Source organism: Geotrypetes seraphini, chromosome 7, assembly GCF_902459505.1.
Source record: "Geotrypetes seraphini chromosome 7, aGeoSer1.1, whole genome shotgun sequence".
Classification (NCBI taxonomy): Eukaryota; Metazoa; Chordata; class Amphibia; order Gymnophiona; family Dermophiidae; genus Geotrypetes; species Geotrypetes seraphini.
Window position 1 is genome coordinate 159,372,700 of NC_047090.1, and position 24,311 is coordinate 159,397,010.

The window sequence follows — 24,311 nt, forward strand, 5'->3', positions numbered from 1 at the left end:
GCGTGTGACCCGGACTGGAGTCACCCTGCAGGCTTGGACTGACACCAATAGGAAAAACAAAAATAAACCACAATCTTCTCAAAAAGGGAAGTAAATCAAAATCTCAGGTTTATTCCTTCCAAAGCATCAAAGTCAGGATAATTATGAGTTCCACAGAACAGGTAAGTAGAACATCCAACTTCAAATTGTTCAAATTCCAAAAGTAAGAGTAATAAACAGTTCAAACATAAAGTCCCAAAGTGTTTTTCTTTTTCACACCTGAGGTTTGTGCTCACCTCAGCATTCAAATCAGCCTGCTCCTAAGCAGGATATTCAGTTCATCAAAAAAAAAACAATAGGGTTAAGGCACTGGATACCCTATTCTCAGTGCTTCAAAGTGAGGCCTCTGGCAGCCTTTCACTAAACTGCCAGGCAATGGAGAGTGCCTTAGGTTTGCTTTCAATTAGCTATCATATAGCCTACAAAATTGCCCTCCCAGGTAACAGCAAACCTCTCCCAAATATCAGACACTATCAGCTTCACAAAAAAAAAAAAAGCAAAAACAGTAAAAGAAAAGAAAAGCAAAATCCCAAAAGGTTCAGCTTCAATAAACAGTCTCTCAAACAAAGCAAACTGAAACACACTCACAGTTTCTGCCAATTAGGATCTGCAGCTGGTGGAAAGACCAACCTCCATGGCTTCCTCAGTAGGACTCACTTCTTCAGGCAGGTTGTCAAGTTCCATTGGAAGTTCAGTGTCAGAAAGAACTTCCTCCAGCAATTCACTAGCCTCCATGGGTGAGGCTGTATCGTCCCTGCTTAGCCCAAGGAGACTCTCAGGGAAGAAAGGTCTCAACCTTCTCCCTAGCCTGCCTCCCTGCTTGTGCTCAGGTGCTGGCTTTTGTACTGCAGGGGCACGCCCTACTCTACCTGAGTCAGCAGACCTGCCTGTGGCTCTTGGGCTCCTCCTGTGGTGACCTAGATATGGCTCTTCCAGGAGATCCTGGGAGATTTCAGGCTCCCCCTGGTGGTTAACCTGCAAATCATCCCTATTTTTCCTAACACAACCCTGGTCCATTCCCTTCCGGGTTTTACTCTGTGTCTTAGAAGGAACTTTAACTGGAACCAGGTCAGGCACAATGTCTGTCTGGTTACAATGGCCATTAATACAAAAAATAGAAACTTGGCCATTTTAGGGCTATGGTTAAAATGGGCTTAGCACACAGGAAAACCCCATGCAAGGGCACACTAAGGACATTGTTTACTGCAGCTTAATAAAAGCTCATTGCGGTAATTTTCCTGTTTCTGCATCAGAGGCATAGCCTTGAGGGAATGGCCTTAGAGGTCTGGTCTGGGCTCGGGCTCGGGCTCGGGCTCCCCCCCCCCCCCCGAACTGCAGCATCTCATTGCCTTTGCTGGTGGGGATAAGCAATACCTCCGCCGGGTCAGACCTGAGGTCCATCGTGCCCACCAGTCCGCACATATGGCGGCCCAACAGGCCCAGGACCTGTGCAGTAATCCTCTATCTATACCCCTCTATCCCCTTTTCCAGCAGGAAATTGTCCAATCCTTTCTTAAACCCCAGTACCGTATTCTGCCCTATTATGCCCTCTGGAAGCGCATTCCAGGTGTCCACCACACATTGGGTAAAGAAGAACTTCCTAGCATTCGTTTTGAAACTGATCCCTTTCAATTTTTCCGAATGCCCTCTTGTTCTTTTATTTTTAGAAAGTTTGAAGAATCTGTCCCTCTCTACTCTCTCTATGCCCCTCATGATCTTATAAGTCTCTATCATATCCCCTCTAAGTCTCCTCTTCTCCATGGAAAAGAGACCCAGTTTCTCCAATCTCTCAGCGTATGAAAGGTTTTCCATCCCTTTTATCAGACGCGTCGCTCTCCTCTGAACCCTCTCGAGTAACGCCATATCCTTCTTTAAACTGTTCCGTAGAAGCTGTGTGCAGGACATGGGCTCAAAAAGCCGAGTGAAAAATGCCTAATTTGATTCAGACATTGTTAGGCATGAATCTATAAACGGCGTCTAACTCTGAATGACGCGTGAGAGGTGCCATTTTCCTAGGCACTTACTCAGCTAGGTGCCATTTCTAGAATCAAGCCTGTTAAGCCCCACTTTAGTAAAAGGGTCCCTTAGAAATATACATGTGGAAAAAAATAAGTAGCATGTACCTGACAGCTTCCACGTGGAAGTGGTGATTTTGATACTCCCAGGTGTAAGTGGCACAGCTTCTACATGCAGCTAGCCAGTTTTATAAACCTTGACGTGCTAGTGCAGCCAATTAGGTAGTGAAGCCAAAATTTTAATTTTGCTTAACTTTGGAGGTGGAAATAATGAGGGATTAAGGACAATTACTCCCTTAATCCTTCATATAAAGCCCTGGCCAAAGCAAGCACTTTTAAAAATTCTCTGCATGCCTTTCAGTTGATGTAAAATCCATCAGGGAAATCGCTTCCCCTAGAAGTGCGTTCCCTGAGAATATACGTGCAGATTTGTGCTGCCTATCATGTCCTCACCACACTCCCTTGAAGTTTCTTCATGGCTGGAATCTCTGTTTGTAAATATCAGTTTTCTGAAATCACCGTTTAGATGTGTGTGTAGTATAGACATGTAGATGCTGCTATTTACACATGGAGATGCTTCTAAAATGACTCCCTATTTCAAGGGTCTTACCATTATCCACTTATTTATTTACAACTAGTATTTAAGCCCGTTACATTAACAGGTATTAGAATATATGCCTGTCTATCTTTCTTTATTTCTGTCACTCTCCCTCCCACTGTCTTTCTTTCTGTCTCTCTCTCTCCTTGGCCTTGTTACAATCCTCTCATTTCATTTTGCATAATGCTTACTGGACTCCTGCAGAACTTGCTAAGTTTCCACGTAAAATACCTGGCACCCGTTGGTCTTGTAATACCTCAGTATGTTCATTATTTCATATGATTTTCTTTTGTACTAATTTGTCATAATATTGGTCTCAAGTATGGCATACTATATGTAATGTATTTTCTATATCTGTTCTGTTATCATATGACATTGTTATATTACGATCCTCTAATCCTAAGATTGACATTACAGCCACTAGTTCCAGGTTATTTTATTTTATGATAGCTCTGGCTCTGCATATTGTGATCCTCCATTGGAAGAATAATCAGTATGTCAACTATCGTAAATGGTGGAATAACTTATGTGCATATAATAATAATAATTTTATTTTTTTATATACCACCCAACCAATAGTTCTGGGCGGTTCACAACAAGAGAACTAACACATTTCAGTGAAAATAGAATCAGAGAATACATTTCGATAAAAATATAAAATCAGAGAATATAACTATAAAATTAATGTACAAATCTTTCAAACAGGTAAGTTTTCATCGACTTTCTCAGAAAACTCATCCAAGAATTTGTTTTTCCAGCTTGGAAAGCGAGTGTCTTTTCCAAAGAACTCTTGAAACATTACATTACTTACATTACATTAGTGATTTCTATTCCGCCTTTACCTTGCGGTTCAAAGCAGATTACATAAGAATTGTTAAGAAAATGAGAGGTACATATTGTTAAGATATTAAGAAGTAGTTAAGGAATAGTTTGAACATTTTCTAATTTGCTAAGGAGTAGTTGGTAATTGCAGGAAGTGTTCGGAACATGTTTGGTTGTGTTATATTGGTTTTATGTATTTTTTGAAGAGTAGGGCTTTTGTTTCTTTTGTTTCTTTTTTGTAGTCTGTGGTCGAAGTCAGCATATTGATGAATTGTTGGTCCAGTTTTGCTGCTCTGGTGGCCAGTAGGTTATCATACATTTTTCTTCGTTTTATATTTTTGGTTAGCGGGTGTGTGAATATTGAGTGGGTTCCCCTGTGTTTGGTTGAGGCGGATTGAATAAGTCGATTGTTCCAGTAGGTAGGGCTGTCTCCGTTTATAGCTTTGAATAGTAGGCATTGGGAGCCAATGTGATTTGTGGTATACTTCTGTGATGTGGTCGTATTTTTTCAATGAATAGATAAGTCTTAGGGCTGTGTTTTGTATTGTTTGAAGTTGTTTTATCATGGGTGCTGGGCAGGGGAGATATAGTATGTTACAGTAATGCTTTTGGAGTGGGATGCATAAACATACCAGAATTTCTTGTATTCTTACTTGACATGTATAATTTAAATTGAGAGGATAGGTATGTTGGTATTAAACCAAAGAGAGCTTTAAAACAAATGCAACCAAATTTTAAAAATGACTCTGGCTTTGAAGGGAAACCAGTGGAGCTGCAAATAAAAAGGACTCGCGTGATTATATTTTTTCAAGTCAAAAATCAAATATACTGTTGCGTACTGTACTAGACGCAGTCTGGTAAGTGGTTTCTTATATGACCCCAAATAGATAATATTATAATAATCCAGGGTAGATAGGAAATTTGATGAGATTATTGCATTAAAGCACAATCATATATCATCCTTTATTAGAAACTGGAACATCTTAGGCACACATTGTACTCATTGACATAGTTAACTTTCAAGGTTGTTATGTATACATTTGCAATTTATATTATTAATGCAGCTATTATTATATTGTATATGTGTTGAAAATTTATATTAAAAAAAAGAAGAAATTCTATGAAAAGGAATGGAGAACAAAACTGGGAACAATATGCCTCTGTATGGACCAGTGTTTCTCAACTCGGTCCCAGAGCACTTCCTTGCCAGTCAGGGTTTTAGGATATCCAAAAAGAATATGTATAAACTTGATTTACATATACTGCCTCCATTAGATGCAAATTTTGTTCATGCATATTCATTGTGGATATCCTAAAAACCTGACTGGCAAGGAAGTACTCAGGGACTGAGTTGAGAAACACTGGTATAGACTACTGGTGCATCTCCATTTTCAGTAATGTATGCAGTTGTGATTCACACAAGAATTATATAAAGAAGGAAAGAGTAGAAAAACTATACAATATAGGACAAAAACTACTCTCTTCTGGAGCTAGGGAAGGTAACTTAGGACTCCTTTGTCAGGCAAATCTCAACAAGTGGAGAAAAAATTACCTCCGTTAAAGCTAATAATGGCTAGGGACCTAAAGCAGGTACTTATAAGCATACACAGTGGTCCCATCATAGTCATAGGTCTTAGAAAAAAAACTTCACTTTATCTCAGTGGATGAAAATATTGGTCCATTGTCCATTCCTCCCCCAGCATCAGGGAATTCAGAGTCTCGCCCTCAATTGTATAGAATACAAACCCAGTCATTTGTAGTATACAACAGCACAAGTATCTTGTGTTGGTCAGTCAGAAACCGTGTCAGAAGTTTTTAAATCCTCCATCTCAAAAAAGATATAATGCAACTAGAAAAGGCTCAGAAAGAACCAAATTACTAATGAGGTTGAGCATCTCCCTTATGAAGAAAGGTTAAACAGGTTAGGCAAGGACTTTCCAGTCTGGAGAAAAGATGACTGAGAAGGGATACGATAGAAGTTTATAAAAATATGAGTAGGGCTGGAATCATTAAATAGGGAATGACCAGCAGATTGAAAACAAATTGCATAAAGTTGGGGGGGGGGTTTTTTGTCAAGGTGAACACCACTGATGAGATTCAAAAGAGGATTGAACAAGTTTCTGGAGGAGGAACTCGTTAGCCTGGTAGTAGAGAATGACACGGTGACAAAATTCATCACCATTCCCGTCCCCGCGGATAACCGCGGGAAATAATCCCATGTCATTTTCTAGTGTCTATTTCAACCTCAGTCCTTCTACACCAGCATTCTTCAAAGCACAGCTTGCGGGGCAGAAGCAGTGCTTATGTGAGCCAAGGATAATGAAGCCATTGTGACATCACTGATGTGATTGGTTCTTAGGCACTGGTGGAATGAGGCATTATGACATCACAATATCTGCTCTGGATACCAGAGACTGTCATTCTGTAGTGTCTGTTTCAACCTCAGTCTTTCTACACCAGCATTCTTCAAAGCAAAGCTTGCGGGTCAGTGGTTGTGGCCATTCATACTCTGATTCTTCCCTCTCGCCTTAAAGAATGACATGAAGATGGTTTCCCGCGGTTATCCGCTGGGACGGGAACGGTGATGAATTTTGTCACCGTGTCATTCTCTACCTGGTAGATTTGGATATGAGGAAGAGATCTACATTATAGGATAAACTGGATACTTGCAACTTGGACTGGCCAGTTGGAGAAAGGATGTTGGGCGCTATGAAATAAGGCACTCATGTCTTTTTAAAAAATGAACTACCAGAACCACCTCCAACAGCATGCAAATACCAGCACACACAGTTACACCTGCTCTGAAGTTGATATAAATGTATGCATGTACGCTACATGTGTATCTGTGCATTGCATATAATACATGCATACAACACCACCTCCATTTCACCCAAGCAAGCCAAAAAAAAGCAAATAAAATGCTAGAAATCGTCAGGAGATGAATGATGAATTGTAGCAGTGTGAGAGAGGGTGCGGTGCAGAGCTTCAACAGACACAATCACTCAGAGGGGTGAAAGTAAACAAAACACTATTTGTATTCAAAAGAATGTTAAAACCTGTTCCTTTCACAGGCTTGATAAAAATAAGAAACGGAATTCAATTATAATCTTCCAGCAGTCTTATCCCTGACAGAATCAGTCTCAATGTGAACTAGTTTTGGCTTCAAGGTTGATCAAAACCAAGCCTGGCTTTGGCTTGAACTCTAGGATCGGGATTTCCGAAGGGTCCAAGCTAAAACTTGGCTTATCTGCATTAAGCTTCAGCTGCTTGCATGTCTGTGGAAAAGGCTTGTGCTGAAGGGCTGCTATTGTCTTCTCTGGGCCTCTCTAGTCCTCCAGTGATTAGAGTTTTTATCTAGCTGTCTGAACTAGTGCTGCCTGATTCAGGAAAATAAATTTGATTCGATTCAGCCTATTGAATTGGTTTTTCGATTCGATTTTCCTGCCCAATTGGGTGTTTTTTCAAACATCCTGGTGGGTTTACTTTATAGCCTCTTCACCCCCTTTGCCTTCTCCTAACCACACTGACGCTGTGGTATAAACAAAATAAACAAACAAAAAAGACTTTTCCTCTCAGTAAATTCTAGCTCATGTTTGCGGTCTAACACCAGCTCTGGCAGGATACACATTTCAAATCTGACATATTGTAATCACAAAATGGAAAATAAAATTATTTTTTCTACCTTTTGTTGTCTAGTCATTATTCAAATCTTGTTGGTCCCAGGCTCTGGTTGTCTTCTGATAACTTGCTTGCCAGGATCTCCTTCTTTCTCCGTGGTAACCATCCATCTGTTATCTCTGTCCTCCCCTTCCGTTTCCCTTCCCTCCCCCGGAGGTCTGGCATCTTTCCTTTTTTTCATCTCCATCCACAGATCCACCTTTTCTTAACTACCCTTTCATCCAGCATCTCTCCCTCCTTCCCCACCACCCCAGGGTCCACCATTTCTCCCTTTCTTTTCCCAACTACCCTGCTATCCAGTATCTCTATCTACCCCCCTCCACACCATCCCTTGTGTCCAACTTCTCTCCCTGTCTGTTCCTTCCCTCCCTAAATCCCATTGTCCATCATCTCTATCCCTCTCCTCTATTTTTAGACCCATTATTTCTTCCTCCCCAAAGTCCAGCATAAGCACATCTCTTTGAACCCCCCTTCCCTCCCTCCCTCCATGTACTTCTACACTAGGGCCCCCCTCCCCTGAAGGTCTGTCCCCCCCTGAAGGCCTGCACTTCCCCCTGAAGGTCTGTCCCCCCCTTGAAGGCCTATGCCACCATCCCTGGCCTGTTCCCGCTTTGAACGATTACAAACTGGTCAGGACACGATCGGTGAGTTTAGTGAATCTAGGCCATAGTGCAAGACTCAGAAGGTGGTGTCCAGCTCAGAAGACCAGTAGGCTACATCTGGGCCTTCTGCTGAAGATGAGTCAACGGCTTTGCTTTCTCAGTAAGGTGATGTGGAATGACATTTTAGATATGGCGTAAAAAATCAGAGTTTGGACATTTTGTATAACACGCACAAAAATCAAACTGCGAATATGGCCATTTTCAAAACAGAAAAATTTATTTTTGTTTCAAAAATGGCCATTTCTCAGATGTACCTAGAGCCACTTAAGCTCGCCTAAGGCCACTTCCAGACAAAACCATGCCCAGCCTTGGGCGAGCTTAAGCATCCCTACGCGTCTTCCTGAACCACAACAGACTCCCACAGTATAGGTGGCCTGCCTCGGGTTGGTTTTTTTTTAGAAAACGTGTGTCCCTATTGGCTGGTTAGTGGTAGGATGCTTACCACTGTCTACAATCTGGATGCCGTTTATAGAATATGGCTCAGAGAGTCTCAGTGATCGAACTGAATTGCCCAAGTTTGAATCTTATATAGGTAGTTACGGGAGGCTTAAGAGAATGCATTAGTGAATAAGAATGATCTTTCTTAAAATGCGTTTAGTGAAGCCTGTAGGGTGGGTTGGGAGAAGTTTCCACCGTCCAGGGCCTTGACAGAAAAGATTGAGCTGCAATTAGTATCTGAGATAATTTGCCGAAAGGTAGGAACAACCAAGCTATTTTGACTGGTGGATCTGATAGATTGAGATGGACAGTAAGGTGTTAAATGTCTGCTAAGGTAAAGGGGTGAAAAACAGTCATTACATATCTCTCCCTGATAACCAAAACCTAATTTACTATCACTAATTTTTTTAGATCAATTTACCTGTCAGCATGCACTCTGGTGAACATACATTATTATAAAGTGTATGGAAACGAGTGCCTGATTAGCTGAATCTTCTAACAAAGTTATATTTCCTCCTAAACTTCCACTCTGTTAAAGGTGGGTACCCACTTTGCGTTCAGGCATAGTTTTGAGGGTGGTCTTCATGCAAATGGCTCTGTACTCAAAACCCTTAAAATGTATGCCCTCCCAGCTACCTTTCTAAGCCTCTCCTCTTCAAAATGGAGATAATTTCTAATACTCCAAGCCTTTCCTGGCCTCCCCCCAGCCCCCTACCAACATGCAGATTAGTGAAATTTAGTACATAACAATGTTCTGGCATAAAAAGAGAACTTGATTTTGCACCATTTGCTGAGGGTGCCACACATGAACCCACTGTTCTAGGTGTAGATCACCCACTTTATTTAAGAAGTGTGTAGTTTCCTCTGGACCTAACCCTTTGGCCTCTTGTGTAACTGATAGCATTGCCACTACTTCTGATATTGAAACAAAAATTGAAAATCACTATTCATTATATTCAGTCAAATCAGAGCATAAAAGAAATGCAGATTGTCTTTGGTTAACATGGTCCATATGTAAGACAATGTTAAAGGAAAGTTCAGAATTGAAAGATAAGTTGCAAGCAAAAGAGAAAGAATGTGTTATAATAGAACAGGAAAGAGTTTTTGGTAGGGTTACCAGATTTTACTTTACTAAAATCCGGACTCTAGGCTCACCCAATTCCACTCATCCTATGCCCCAATCCCATGTCTCAATCCTGCCCTAGCCCCCCCCCCCCCCCCCGACTGCCTGCTCTCATTGGGCAGGAGGGCATCCGTGCATGTGCAGATGTGATGCAATTATTTTACATGCACGTGATATCATCACATGGCTCTTGCATACTTTATCAATCAGACCCTTCGAAGGAGCAGGTACAGAAGCAAATAGCTCCGGAAGACCAAAAAGCAAATAGCTCCGGAAGACCAAAAAGCAAATGCAAATTGCAGCTTTGCAAATGCAAGCAAGCCAAGTTCCAGGCTTAAAACATTTGGTTAAGGAACTAACATTGCAGACTCCCACCCTAGATGAAAATACAGATCATGTCCATTGTCATAGGGAAATACCAGAGCAGAAATAATAGCTTCAGGATTCCCTCTTGCAAATTTCAGCCATTACTGGGCTTCCATTTAAGCAGTCAGACACAAATAGAGCTGCAGCTAAGCCTGTGTCAGCAGTGATAAAGGTATTACAATCTCAGCCCACAGAAGGAGGAGTCACTCGGACTGTATCTCCCAGCCCTTAACCCAGAAGTTATCGCTAAGCAGATAGGCAAGATAGATCCCAATAATTTTCCCGGTGCCTGTGTGGTGCTGTGGAAGTTAGAGCAGGCTGAAAAACTGGATACAGAGGAATTTATGAAAATTCTTCACCTCTGAATTAAGTCAGGATATGCAGAGCAGATGGAGAAGGCTATTAGTGTGGCCATACAGGTTGGCTTCTCCTTGCTCCACTTGGAAACTGCTCCTTGTGTCTCTTTTGACATGAGAAAGTTCAAGAATGAGGGTACTGAGAGCAGTTTTATTGCTGGTAATGACTGGGCTAGCTTAAAGAGGCCTAGTGCCACAAGATCTCTTAGATTGCAACATAAGACACAGAGGACCCCAGGGAAATTTATCAGGGCAAGCATCCTACTATATAGCAAGAGCTTTCTGTTCTTGGGCAAAGCATCTGCTAGAGATTTATGTATGAAAGCCATGAATGTCCAAAACTACCAGCCCTATAATTCACACCCAGTAGCAGCAGCTGGACCTGATTTATGTTTATTGAAAGCTTCTATACTGCTACTAATGACTGGGGAGTCAATTCAAAGAGGTTTACATGAGCTTCTGTAATGGTGTTATAGTACAGTTAGTGCTTTCTGAGATGGTTTATGCAGACACATTTATACCATAGTCAGTTATCCTATGCATATACTGTGATGGGGCCAGGGGTAAGCCTAGCGCTGGCAACCTGGTTCCCGCCCCAGGCGCAAGTATTAGCGCTTTTTGGAGGACCACTCTGGAATAAGCACAGCAGAGAAAAAGAAAAACCCCCCACAACTTTCCACCAATAATTTTCAGTTCCAAGTTTTATTATTCAGTTCAGTTTGCACTGGTTCTAATACAGTCACACCGGTTGATGATGCTTGGAAGAGATTTATCACAAACAAAAGTTCTCCTTACAGCCACTTTTTGTATCAATCAGAAAAAAACAAAACAAGTCCCTTTTAATCCGGGTTCTTTGATCACAGTTCGGCTGTCATGCTTTGCACAGTTCTGGGCAGCATTCTGGTTTCAAGAACTTATATACAAGAGCCCCCATGGACCAGCCAGCCCTGGCTTAAGCTCCACTCTTTTTAGGTTTGGCACAATTATTGTATTGAGCATATTGTATCTTCAGGAAGTTCTCCCCACCTGACTGAAGTATGAATATCCCACTGACCTTTCTTATTTCTCGGCAGTGGGCTGGGAACCATCCACCCTTGTTTTAATGGTCTAAGATTCCCCTCCCAAATGTTCCCACTATCAGGGATGTGCAATGTCAGGTCACTGAATCCACTCTGGGCTTTATTTCTCCTTTTAAGGTTAGTTAGCATTAACCACCCCCACTCACTATGCTTTGCTTGCATACAGGGATTCTGATTTAATTTCTGCTATTAGGCAATCCTCACATTCACACATCAAACTTTCATTCATTATACAGTCCCACATAAGGACAGAAATGTTTTCTAAAGTACTTTAGACCATTGTTATAGAAGAAACTTTCATTCCCTTCCCCCACACAGTACTTTACTGACTCATGCTGCATTCAGACATATAGTCTAAGACAGGGGTGCCCAATAGGTCGATCGCGATCGACCGGTAGCTCGCCAAGGCAAAGTGAGTCGATCACCCAGGACTCACTTTGCCTTGGCGATCTATCGGGCCGATCAGTCTTCCTCTCCCCGACGTCAATTCTGCCGTCGGAGAGGAAGTTCGGGCCAGCCAATCGCTGCCTGGCTGGGCGGAACTTCCTCTCCGACGGCAAAATTGACGTCGGGGAGAGGAATGCTGGTCGGCCCGAAGCAGGGAGAGCATGGGGCGGCAGCGGCTTTGGGGCCTGTTATCCATTGGTGGCGGTTTGGGTCCTGTTCCCTGATGGCAGCGGCAGTGGCTTGTGGAAGGGCAGGGAGAAAGAAAGGTCAGGGAGAGAGGAAGAAAAAGTTGGGGGAGGGAATGAGGTGTGGAGGAGAGGAAGCATACAGGCTGAAAGAAAGATTGGATGCACAGTCAGAAGAAGAAAGTGCAACCAGAGACTCATGGTAGGAAAAATGATTTTATTTTAAATTTAGTGATCAAAATGTGTCTGAATTTATATCTGCTTCTATATTTTACAATATGGTCCCCTTTTACTAAACCGAAATAGTGGTTTTTAGCGCAGGGAGCCTATGAGCGTCGAGAGCAGCGCTGGGCATTCAGCGCAGCTCCCTGTGCTAAAAACTGCTATTGTGGTTTAGTAAAAAGGGAGGGGGGTGGGTATTTGTCTATTTTTGTATGGTTGTTACTGAGCTGCCAGTGCATAGAGTCATCTGCTTTGACCTCTTTGAAAAAACCCCGGAATAGGAATGATAATTAACAATGCGTACAGTGTGCGTTGTGTTTTTTTAAAAATTTTATTGTTGGTAGATCATTTTGACTTGGTCATTTTAAAAGTAGCTCGCAAGTCAAAAAAGTGTGGGCACCCCTGGTCTAAGACTTCAGGGCTGCAGTCCACTTCATTCCCCTCAGAGACATATCCCTCTAATTCCATAAGGGACTCCTCACTCTCTGAAGCTGGGTACAAGCTATCTTCTGGAACAGCATTAGGCCAGCCCTGCTCATGGAGCTTTTCCCTTCCCTTGGAAAGCAAAGTTTTGTCAGCATGGCAGTGCTGTGGGACTGGAAGTTTCTTAGGAGAAGGCAGTAAGACAGAGCTCTTAGCCTTCAGTTCCCTGTTCTGTGAGGAACGTCCTTCCCTCCAGGTTCCTGATTGCCTGCTTGTGTTCTCAGCTGGCTTTGATTTATCTTGTTGGGGAACTTTCACTGGTGCTCTAACCACGTTCTGCCAGTCAGCTCCCTTTCCTTACTGTGTCAGATTGCCCGACCAGAGCTTTTACAGGATAATTAACAGATGGTTTATAAAAAGGATTATAGTGACTTAGAACAGGTATTCTGTTCTTCTGTGCCATCCCTTCTCTGTTCTGCCCTGCCTGTCTGATCTTAGCACTGGGAACAGAGTTAATGGGCAGCTTCCTTAGCTTAGGAATAATAATAATAACTTTATTTTTGTATACCGCAATACCACAAGCAGTTCAGAGCGGTTTACAGAGGAAGAGACTGTATACAGACAGCGATGTTACAAAAAAAACCAAAAAAAAAACCAAAAAACTTTTGAAGTACATTAGTAGGCACATTTGCTTTAGTGGCAGGATTTATAGCAGGTTTTAAGCCAGTGACAGCGGCATCCCTGTCACAGTACACATATAATACTAGTATCTTGCACTATGTTCCTAATAAATCCTACTTATTTACACACATAATACCTGTATTGTGTTCTATGTTGTGTTCCTAATGGGGACTAGTCAGCTATCTCCTTTATGTTGCTTTAATAGTTAGTATGTGAATAGGATGGTCTTTATACTCTGATTGAAAACCATATCAGAAACAAGCCCCAGCACAGCAACCACAGCACAGCAACCACAAGCCCCAGCACAGCAATCAGCAAACATGATGCAGATAAAGGCCAAATGGCCCATCCAGTCTGCCAATCCGCAGTATCCACTATCTCCTCCTCTCCTTAAGAGATCCCATGTGCCTGTCTCACGCCTTCTTGAAATCAGACAGTCTCTGTCTCCACCACCTTTTCCGGGAGACTGTTCCATGCATCTACCATCCTTACTATAAAAAAGTATTTCCTTAGATTACTCCTGAGCCTATCACCTCTTAACTTCATCCTATGCCCTCTCATTGCAGTTTCCTTTCAAATTAAAGAGACTCGACTCATGCGCATTTACATTAGGTAGGTATTTAAACGTCTTTATCATATCTCCCCTCTCCCACCTTTCCTCCAAAGTATGAAGATTGAGATCTTTAAGTCTGTCCCCATACGCCTTATCACGAAGACCACCACCACGAAGACACCAAGTAGCCTTCCTATGGACCGACTCCATCCTTTTTATATCTTTTTGAAGGTGTAGCCTCCAGAACTGTACACAATACAGTAGTACCTTGGATTACGAGTATAATCCATTCCAGGAGCATGCTCGTAATCCAAAATGCTCGTTTATCAAAGCGAGTTTCCCCATAGGAAATAATGGAACTCACTTTGATGCGTTCCCCCCCACCCCGAGAACCGGCATTGCTCCCCTCGAAGGCCCCCACTGTGATCAGGTACCCCCCCTGCCTCGAATTGGCACCCCCCCTGCCTCGAACCGGCACCCCCCCGCCACGATCCGACCCCCCCGCCACAATTGGGCACCCCCCTGACACGATTCGACTTCCCCCCCGACACGATTGGGCACCCCCCCGCCACTTCTTACCCTCATCTGGGCACTCTAGAACACAGTTCTTCAACCGCCGGTCCGCGGACTGGTGCCGGTCCGCAGAAAATTTCTGCCGGTCCGCGCAGGGCTGGCGAGATCAAGTCGGCAGTTAAATTTCCTGCCGACTGTGGTTCCTGCTGACTAATGTTCCTCCCAGCCTCAGGCGATCAAGACAGGCTGCCAACGTCGGGGCCTTCCCTCTGTGAGTCTCGCCTGTTCGGAAACAGGAAGTTTAAACAAAATAGGCGGGACTCAGAGAGTGAAGGTCCCGACGTCGGTAGCGTGTCTTGATCGCCGCCCCTGCCGAGTTGCTGAAGAGGGCCGCGGGGAAGTTGCGATTAGACCGGAGAGAGCTGCAGATTCAGGTGCAGGTGGAGGGAGATGGTCAGCGTGTGCAAACAAGGTCCTGGGGAGCCTTCACAGTGGCTATTTGCCAGGGCAGTGATTTACCGGCAACTTCCTGCAGGCAAGTACTGAGAGCTGCTGGAAGGAGAGGAAGCCACTGTAGGAGGCTGGGAAGGTGCTGGATAAAGGGAGAGCTGTTACTGGACTTGAAGGGAATTAGAAGGAGAGATGCTGCTGGGAGGGGAGGAGGGAAAGGGATGGGAAGAGAGTTAATGTTGGATAGAGGGAGGAGGGAAGGGAGAAGAAGGAGAGATGCTGCTGGGAGGGGAGGAGGGAAAGGGATGGGAAGATAATTACTGTTGGATAGAGGGAGGAGGGAAGGGAGAAGAAGGAGAGATGCTGCTGGGAGGGGAGGAGGGAATGGGATGGGAAGAGAGTTACTGTTGGATAGAGGGAGGAGGGAAGGGAGAAGAAGGAGAGATGCTGCTGGGAGGGAGGAGGGAAAGGGATGGGAAGAGAGTTAATGTTGGATAGAGGGAGGAGGGAAGTGAGAAGGAAAAAAAGGAAGGAGGGTAGGGAGAAAGAAAAAAGGAAGGAAACAGCTGGCAGGGAGATTACAGGAGGGGAAGGGGGTCAGGGTGGAATGGAGAGATCAGATGAGAGAAAGGGGGGAGAGAGGAATGAGAAAGTAGAGAGACATTGATGCTGGAAAGGGGGTCAGCAGAGAAATAAGAGAGGGATAAAGATGCTAGATCTGGTGTAAGAGAGATAAAAATGAAGAAGGCAGTGAAGCTGGAATGAATGATGTAAAAAGGAGAGAGGAGGATGGACAAGGAAGAGGGGCATAGAAAGAAGTCAGATACATATGGAAGGGGGAGAGGGCAGACATTGGATGGAACGGGCAGATGCTGGAAGAAAAAGAGTGAAAAGAAGATGAAAACAGAAACCAGAGACAACAAAAGGTAGAAAAAAATAATTGTATTTCTATTTTGTCATTAGAATATATCAGATTTGAATTATATATCCTGCTAGAGACATAACTGGGGACTGCAGTATTCTGTTAGCATGATATTTCTATGTAGCATTCTATAATAACTTGGCTTGTTCAGTTTTCTTGATAGTAGGGGGGATATATGTGAAGGGGAGGGGAGACAGGGGTTTTGTTGGTCTGTGCTCTGTATATTTGTATTTATAAAATCACAATTGTTCAGAATATTGTTTCTTTTTATACTTTAATAAAATACGTTCAATATAAAATCATAATTGCGGCTTGTGCAGATGGGACCAGATGGTTTGCGGGGACCGAGCTTGCGGAGATGGGGCGTAAACGGGGTTTTTAAATTTTAGTCCTAGTAGTTTGCCGGTCCACAAAATAATTATTTTATTTCTGCTGGTCCACGGGTGTAAAAAGGTTGAAGAACACTGCTCTAGAAGATCGGACTCCTCATCTGCTGGGCCTTGAGCATCTGAGCATGCTCAAGGCCCAGCAGACGAGGGCCGATCTTCAAGAGTGCCCAGATGAAGGTAAGAAGTGGCAGAGGGGTGCCCAATTGTGTCGGGGGGGTCGGATCGTGTCGGGGGGGTGCCCAATCGTGTTGGGGGGGGTCGGTTTGTGGCGGGGGGTGCCGGTTCGAAGCAGGGGGGGGTGCCAGATTGCGGGGGGGGGGGGGGTGCTCGTAAATCGAGCCATGCTCAGTTTCCAAGGCACCGATTTTGCAAATGTTTTGCTCGTCTTGCAAAACACTTGCAAACCGGTGCACTCGTAAACCGAGGTACCACTGCATTCTAAATGAGGTCTTACCAGAGTCTTATTCAGGGGCATCAATACCTCCTTTTTCCTATTGGCCATATCTCCCCCAACCTAATTTGCATTCTGATTTAAGCTCCCATAAAAGTGGGCCTTTAACTGAAAAGTCAACATCTCAGTACTTAGATGCTGAAAACCGCATACTAGCTTGTGACATTTTAAAATCTTATGGTGAGAACATAGAATCTTATGGTCTGGACCCCTAGACCCGCCCCCAGTCTCACCCCAGCCCCGCCCCCCCCATTGCCTGCTCTTGTCGTACAGGAGGACATCCACGCATGTGCAGCTGTGACGCGATGATATCATGTGCACGGTCATCTTGTGGCATCCGTGCATGTGCAAATGCCCTCCTGCTCGACGCAATGTGGAAGAAAGCTTTTCAAAACACGGACAAAGTGCTGGGTTTTGAAAAGCCATCCGGACATGTCCAGGGAAATATGGACGTCTGGTAACCGTACAAATGAGAAACAAGCCATGTCCTCATAGCCTGAGTTTTGCACATTGTTACACAAAACTTCCATAAGGAGAAAAATCTGCCCCCAGACAAGCAGGAAGTTATAATTGCCTCTCCCACTCTGCTAAAACAGACATCCTCTCATCCCCTCCTCAAAAGACAGATTTTTATGAAAGATGAGATGTGTCCAGCCTGGACTGGACTTTTCCACAAAAGTATCCACTCTGCAGATTGCAGTGGGATCCAGGTGGCAGACATATAATAAGTTTATTCTTGTATACCACCCATCCGTGAGGTTCCGGGCGGTTAACAGAGAAGAACTGTACAGTGACATATACATAAAATTGGATAAAACATAATAATAAGATAAAAATGCATGATTATTTGACAAAGGTTTTGCTCTAAGTGACCTTGATGTTTAGGAGCTCTCTTTATGACTTGCTTGATACCACTCAGATAAGTGGATTTTTATATTTTGTATTATTTATCACCATAAAGCGTGATTTGGCACATTAATTGGAGGTGGCGGAGGAAGGCCAGTGATTAAAATCTTTGTCCGCATTGGCCATTAGGCTGGCATGTGATAGGGACATATGGTCTGAGACTTTACCTCCTTGCCACGGATGATCTATTTATGGAATCATCTGCTTTAAGATCTTAACTCTTTGAAAATGTTTGATATTTAAGGACATACCTATTGAGGTTCATATTTTGAATTATATTTTTGTTTTGCTTTTTGCAATTGCTGATTGTGGAATTTTTGTTTTGGGGTTTTGTTATTGCTATGAATAAAATAGGCAGAACAATTAAGCCAATGTGACTAAGTTTTTCTTTTTCAGAGTTCAAGCAACCATTTTTTTTAATTGAAATTTTACAAATATAAAAGAATAAGAATAAAACAAAACAATAAGCTGTAGATACCAAACTATGCATAATAATATGCAAAATATAGTATAGTTAATATACAAAGTAAAGTTAATTAGGATTTATATGAGTCCTTACATATTCATGTTATTTTGTTTGAATGTTATTTCCTCATACTTTCTGATGACACAAAGGTGATTCCACCATTCGTAAAAATTAAGCCTAGAATTGTCTTTCCAATTGGAAACAATATGATGGATAGCTAAGGCAATCATGAAATCAAATATTTTTTATATAACAGTGGTATTGATATATCTGGATTAGAGGAACGCAATATAATTGATTTATATGACATGGGCAACTCATTAATATTCAAGTTTAAATTGAGCAGATTTTGGACCAAATGTCTGACCAGTAAACTTGTACATTAGGGCATTCATATAAGAGGTGTATTAGAGTCCCAGGTTGCTGTTGGCATGACCAACAGAGCTCTTAAGTCGCATGTAACACTTTAGCCATTTTAGCAGGGGCCCAGTAAGCTTTATGCATAATGAAAAATGTAGACTGGCATATGTCATATTTAGAATCCATACAGCACAGTTACTTACTGTAACAGGTGTTATCCAGGGACAGCAGGCAGCTATTCTCACATGTGGGTGATGTCATCCACGGAGCCCGGATGTGGACAGCCTCGCAAGCAGACTTGCTTGAAGAAAATCAGAAGTTTTGAGTCTGCCGCAATGCGCATGCACGAGTGCCTTCCCACCCAGCACAGGGCGCATCTCCTCAGTTCAGATAGCTAGCAGAGAAGCCAACCTGGGGAGGTGGGTAGGTTGTGAGAATAGCTTCCTGCTGTCCCTGGATAACACCTGCTATGGTAACTGTGCTTTATCCCAGGACAAGCAGGCAGCCTAGTCTCACATGTGGGTACTTCCAAGCTAACTAGAATGGGATGGTGGGAGTGTTGGAAATTCAGGAGAATAAATTTTGTAATACTGCCTAGCCAAAATAGCCATCCCGTCAAAAATGAGAGGTGAAAGTATGAACCGAGGACCAGGTGGCAGCTTTGCAAATTTCTTCAATAGGAGTAGATCTGAGGAAAGCCACTGAAGCCGCCATGGCTCTGACTTTGTGGGCTGTGACTCGACTCTGTAAATGCAGTCCAGTCTGAGCATAGCAGAAAGAGATACAAGCAGCCATCCAGTTGGAGATGGTTCGCTTAGAAATCGGATGTCCCAACTTGTTCGGATCAAAGGAGACAAAAAGTTGAGGAGCAGATCTATGTGGTTTGGTGCGTTCTAAGTAGAAGGCCAAAGCACGCTTACAGTCCAGAGTATGAAGAGCTGATTCTCCAGAATGAGAATAAGGCCTTGGAAAAAAACACTGGAAGTACAATGGATTGATTGAGATGAAATTCTGAAACCACTTTAGGTAAGAATTTAGAATGAGTATGGAGAACCACCTTGCCATGATGAAAAACTGTGAAAGGTGGATCAGCAACTAAATCTTGCAGCTCACTAACTCTTCGAGCAGATGTGAGGGCAATGAGAAATACCACTTTCCAAGTGAGATATTTTAGATGAGCTGTATCCATTGGAGCAAAAGGTGGTTTCATCAATTGAGCAAGAATAACATTGAGATCCCAAACTACTGGAGGCGGTTTGAGAGGAGGCTTGACACTGAAAAGTCCTTTCATAAATCTGGAAACTACAGGATGAGCTGAAAGGGGTTTCTCTTCGATAGACTGATGGAAAGTAGCAATTGAACCAAGATGGACTCAAATGGTTGTAGACTTGAAGCCAAAGGAAGATAAGTGCAGAAGATAATCCAAGATGGAAGACAAGGAGTTATCTCGAGGCTCCTTGTTATGAGAGATGCACCACAAAGAAAATATAGTCCATTTTTGGTGGTAGCATTGTCTAGTAGCAGGCTTTCTGGAAGTCTCTAAAATGTTCCGAACAGGTTGAGAAAACTGAAGAGGAGTTATGTTGAGAGGTACCAAGCTGTCAAGTGTAGAGACTGCAGGTTGGGATGAAGAAGAGATCCTTGACTCTTTGTAAGCAGAGATGGAAAAACTGGTAGAAGGTATGGCTCTCTGCTGCTGAGCTGAAGTAGCCCCCTCAGCCCCCTCAGCCATCGTCCAAGCAGCCGCAGGTGTCTCCAAGGTAGAGAGAACGAGAGGGCTCCCTCTAAAGTTAAAAGTGGATAGATTCAGTAGAAATATAAGGAAGTTCTTCTTCACCCAGAGAGTGGTAGAAAACTGTAATGTTCTTCCGGAGTCTGTTATAGGGGAAACACCCTCCAGGGATTCAAGTTAGACAAGGGATTCAAGTTAGACAAGTTCCTGCTGAACCAGAACATATGCAAGTAAGACTAGTCTCAGTTAGGGCACCGATCTTTGACCTAAAGGCCGCCGCGTGAGCGGACTGTTGGGCACGATGGACCACTGGTCTAAACCAGCAGCGGCAATTCTTATGTTCTTATGTAAGGGAGAACCAGGGTTGCCTGGGCCACCGAGGAGCTATTAGAATCATGGTGGCATGATCGTTCTTGAGCTTGACAAGAGTCTTGAGAATGAGAGGGAATGGAGGGAACGTATACAGGAACAGATTCGTCCATTCCAGAAGAAAAGCATCTGCCTTAAGGCGATGAGGAGAGTATATCCTTGAGCAGAACTGAAGCAGTTTGTGGTTGTGGGGAGACGCAAAAAGATTTATTTGAGGAGTTCCCCACTGAGAAAAAAACGTGATGAAGAGGCGAGGAATTGAGTGTCCATTCGTGAGGTTGCTGAAGATGACTCAATTTGTCTGCCAGACAGTTTCTCTCCTTGAATGTAGACTGCTTTCAGGAAGGTGTTGTGATGGATCGCCCAGTCCCACACCCTATGAGCTTCCTGACACAGAGGGAGAGATCCTGTTCCTCCCTACTTAACGTAGTACATGGCAACTTGATTGCCTGTCCGAATAAGGATTACCTGGCCATGAAGAAGATGTTGAAGAGCTTTGAGAGCATTGAAGATCGCTGTGAGTTCCAACAGATTAATGCGACACTGATGATCCATGCTGGACCAGTAGCCTTGAGTATGGAGACCATCGAGATGAGCCCCCCAAGCATAGGTCAAGGAATCTGTTGTGAGAACTTTCTGATGAGGGGGTGTCTGAAACAGTAAACCTCTGGTGAGATTGGAAGAGAACATCCACCAGTGGAGAGATTGTCTCAACGAAGGAGTGACTGTAATGTGTTGAGAGAGTTGGTCGCAAACTTGCGCCCACTGAGATGTCAGGGTCCACTGAGGAATTCAGAGGTGAAGTTTGGCAAAAGGAGTCACGTGAACGGATGAGGCCATGTTACTGAGTAGTACCATCATGTGTCTCGCTGAGAGTGAAAAAAGGGAAGACACTTTGCAGCAAAGCTGAAGAAGAGCATCCAGATGCTGCTGAGGAAGGAATGCTCTGAGTTGGACAGTGTCCAGAACAGCTCCGATGAACTGTAGGCTCCGAGAGGGTTGAAGGTGGGATTTGGGAACGTTGTTTTGAATCCCAAGCTTTGTAGGAACCACGTAGTCCGTTGGGTCGCTACAATAACCCCCTGAGATGTTGAATCTTTGATGAACCAGTCTTCCAGGTAGGGGAACACCTGAAGACCATGGTTCCGCAGAGCTGCTGCCACCACCGCTAGGCACTTGGTGAACACTCGTGATGATGCCAGACCGAAGGGTAGCACTCTGTATTGAAAATGCAGATTCCCCACCCGAAATCTGAGGTACTGATGGGAGGCCGGATGAATGAGAATGTGTGAGAGAACATAACATATTGTTCTGATCTAGAAGGGGATAAAGAGATGCCAGGAACAGCATGCAAAATTTTTCTTTGACCAAAAATTTGTTTGAGAGCCCTGAGATCCAGTATGGGCTGCAGATCGCCCATCTTCTTTGGAACTAGTAAGTAATGGGAGTAAAACCCCCTACTCTGCTGTTCCAAGGGAACTTCCTCGATGGCACGGAGACAAAGCAGAGTTTGAGCTTCCTGAAGAATAAGGGCAGTCTGGGATGGATTGGAAGGATACTCTCTTGGAGGAAGCTCTGGTGGAATCTGAGTGAAATGAAGAGAGTATCCTTCCCTGATTATTGACAACACCCAGAGGTCAGATGTAATGGTCTCCCATCGATGTAAAAATGATGGAGACGACCTCCGAAGGGAAGAGGAGAGGACAGAGGCAGAACAATGGCAGAACTGTTTGAGACAGTCAAAAAGGCTGAGAAACCTTTGGTGCAGCAGAAAGCTGAGGTTTCTGTTGCTTCTGCTGTTGTTGCAGTTTCTTGGGAGGAGTTTGAGTGTAAGGAGCTGCCCTCGGAGGATAATGCCTCTGATAGGATGGAAGAGTTTGAGAAGGCTTGGAAGGAGCTGGCTTAGGCTTTGGTCTGACGATGGAAGCAAAAGATTTCTCATGCTCAGACAACTTCTTGGTGTCAGCCTCTATCGATTCATCAAAGAGGTCATTGCCTTCAAAAGGAATATTGGCCAGACAATCCTGAATGTTGGGATCCATATCAATGGTATGAAGTCAGGCAAGGCGGCGCATCGCTACTGAGAAAGCAGTGACCCTCGAGGAAAGTTCAAAGGCATCATAAGATGACTGAAGAAGATATAACCTGAGTTGTGCTAAAGTAGCAATGACTTACTGGAACTCTAAAAGCTTGTGTTGATCAAGGTCTTTAGAAAAACCAGGGAGTATATCAATAAAATACTTGAAATAAGTAGTAAAGATAAAATTATAATTCAAAACCCTGGAGGCCATCATCGAATTTTGGATAAAGATGACGGCCAAACTTGTCCATGGTCCTGCCCTCTCTGCCAGGAGGTACGGTAGCATAGACCCTGGAAGAATGACTCCTCTTTAAGGAAGATTATACAAGAAGGGACTGATGAGATAGTTGTGAATTCTCAAAGCCCTTGCAATGTACAGTTCTATACCTTGATTCCAACTTGCCTGAACAGCAGAGATGGCATAAGGAGTTTGTTTGAAAGTTTGAGAAAGAAGCCTGTTAAGAGGAAGTTTGAGAGACTCCGCAGGAGGCCGAGGCAAACTCATTTCCTCTAAATACTTCTTAGAGTACTTAGAACCAGAGTCCAATTTAAGATCCAAGTCCTCAGCCTTTTGACGGAGGAAGGAGGTAAAGGACAACTGATCCACAAGAGGATGGCCTTGAGAGGGACTCGATGACCTCCAGGCGCCTCGAGTGGAAAACGAAAGCGAGGCTTCTCTGGAGTATTGATATCCCAGCGAATAAGCAGCCTGGGATGAGGCACTGGGAGAAGTGGAGCCCTCAGGTTCTGCTATTGGTGTCCTGGATCGAGGAGTTGGAGTCCTCAAAGAGCTAGAAGACCTGGATGAGGAAGGCTTCTCTCTTGGAGAAGGACCTGCACCTCGATGAGGGCTGTGACCGGGCCGATTTCTAGGTTGGTGGAAAGCCGGGCCCGGGCCACAGGTAGATTCATGTAGCGCCTTTTGTATGGCTGGCAGAAAGGAAAACCAGGAAAAGGGATTTCTCAAAAGAAAAACAGCTTCACTTTATTTGTAATTCCACGAGCATGGTAAACCAATAATATGTTCATCAAGGCAATGTCCTATAAGTCCTTTGGAGCAATCCCTCTTGCTCCAGTGTGGGCAACTTGCCCTGTACTTGTCAGCAAAAGCACAAAAAAAAAAAAGTTTTTCCAAAACCACCATTCAGGAGTGTGCTTTAGTTTTCTGGAGCTCACATGTTCCTGGGCAGGCTGGCAACTTCCAGCCAGTGTTCATGAGCTCACTCAGTCAGTCATCCCTGCTGCTGGGCTACTTGCTCTCCCCCCACAAGGGTCTCCCTCACTGAGACAATTACAAACTCCTAACTTTGCCTCTGGAGTCCTTTGGGCTCATTGGAAAGCCTGGAAAACAGACTTCCCCCAAATTGCCTTTAATTAGGCAGAGCTGCTTCTGCCTTTCTTACAGCCTGCTTTAGCTAAGGGTTTTTAGAACCATCCTTCACATTTCATTCCCCCCTATCTCCATGTCCTCCTCCCATTCACTGTCCTCATGAATACTGGGCATTTCCTCTTCATTGGACAGGGAGTCCAGGTTGTATTGGCAAGTTCCTCTATCGTTCTGTTCCTCCCCTCCCCCACCTTGCCTGCCTGTCAGTTCTCTGCCAAAGTGCTCTTTCCCATACACAACTCCCGGGTCACCCTCCCAGGGTCTGTTAGGCAAGGCAATAAACCTCCCAGGGCTTATAATCTCCCTCCTACTAAGCTGACCTTTGTATAGCGTCCTGGGCTGGGGAACTGGAACTCTGGAACTGCCCCTTCGGCAAGTAGCTGCACTCTCTCCATTAGAGCCAGCTGAGCCCCTGCTTGCTCTGCCTCCTCTCTATTTGAGGCAGCTGGTCTCCTCTATCACGAGTGCTGACCCCACCCCCTCCTGGGTTGGGTTTAGGTTTTCTCACTCTGAGGAAAGGATCGATAGGGGAGATAATTGGTTTGCAGTGCCCTTCCCCCCTGGCTGTTGTGTTGTACTGAACCTTGCCTCTGCCCCTT

General features: G+C 44.0%; 1 long non-coding RNA gene across 1 annotated transcript in view; it reads right to left on the minus strand.

Annotated features, from left to right (window-relative positions):
• Positions 1-24,106, minus strand: part of LOC117363327 — a 33,693-nt gene extending 9,587 nt beyond the window's left edge. Inside the window, exon 1 of the long non-coding RNA XR_004540023.1 lies at positions 24,033-24,106. This is a non-coding gene — a long non-coding RNA (uncharacterized LOC117363327). The remainder of the gene's footprint in view (positions 1-24,032) is intronic.
• Between the last annotated feature and the right edge of the window lie 205 nt (positions 24,107-24,311).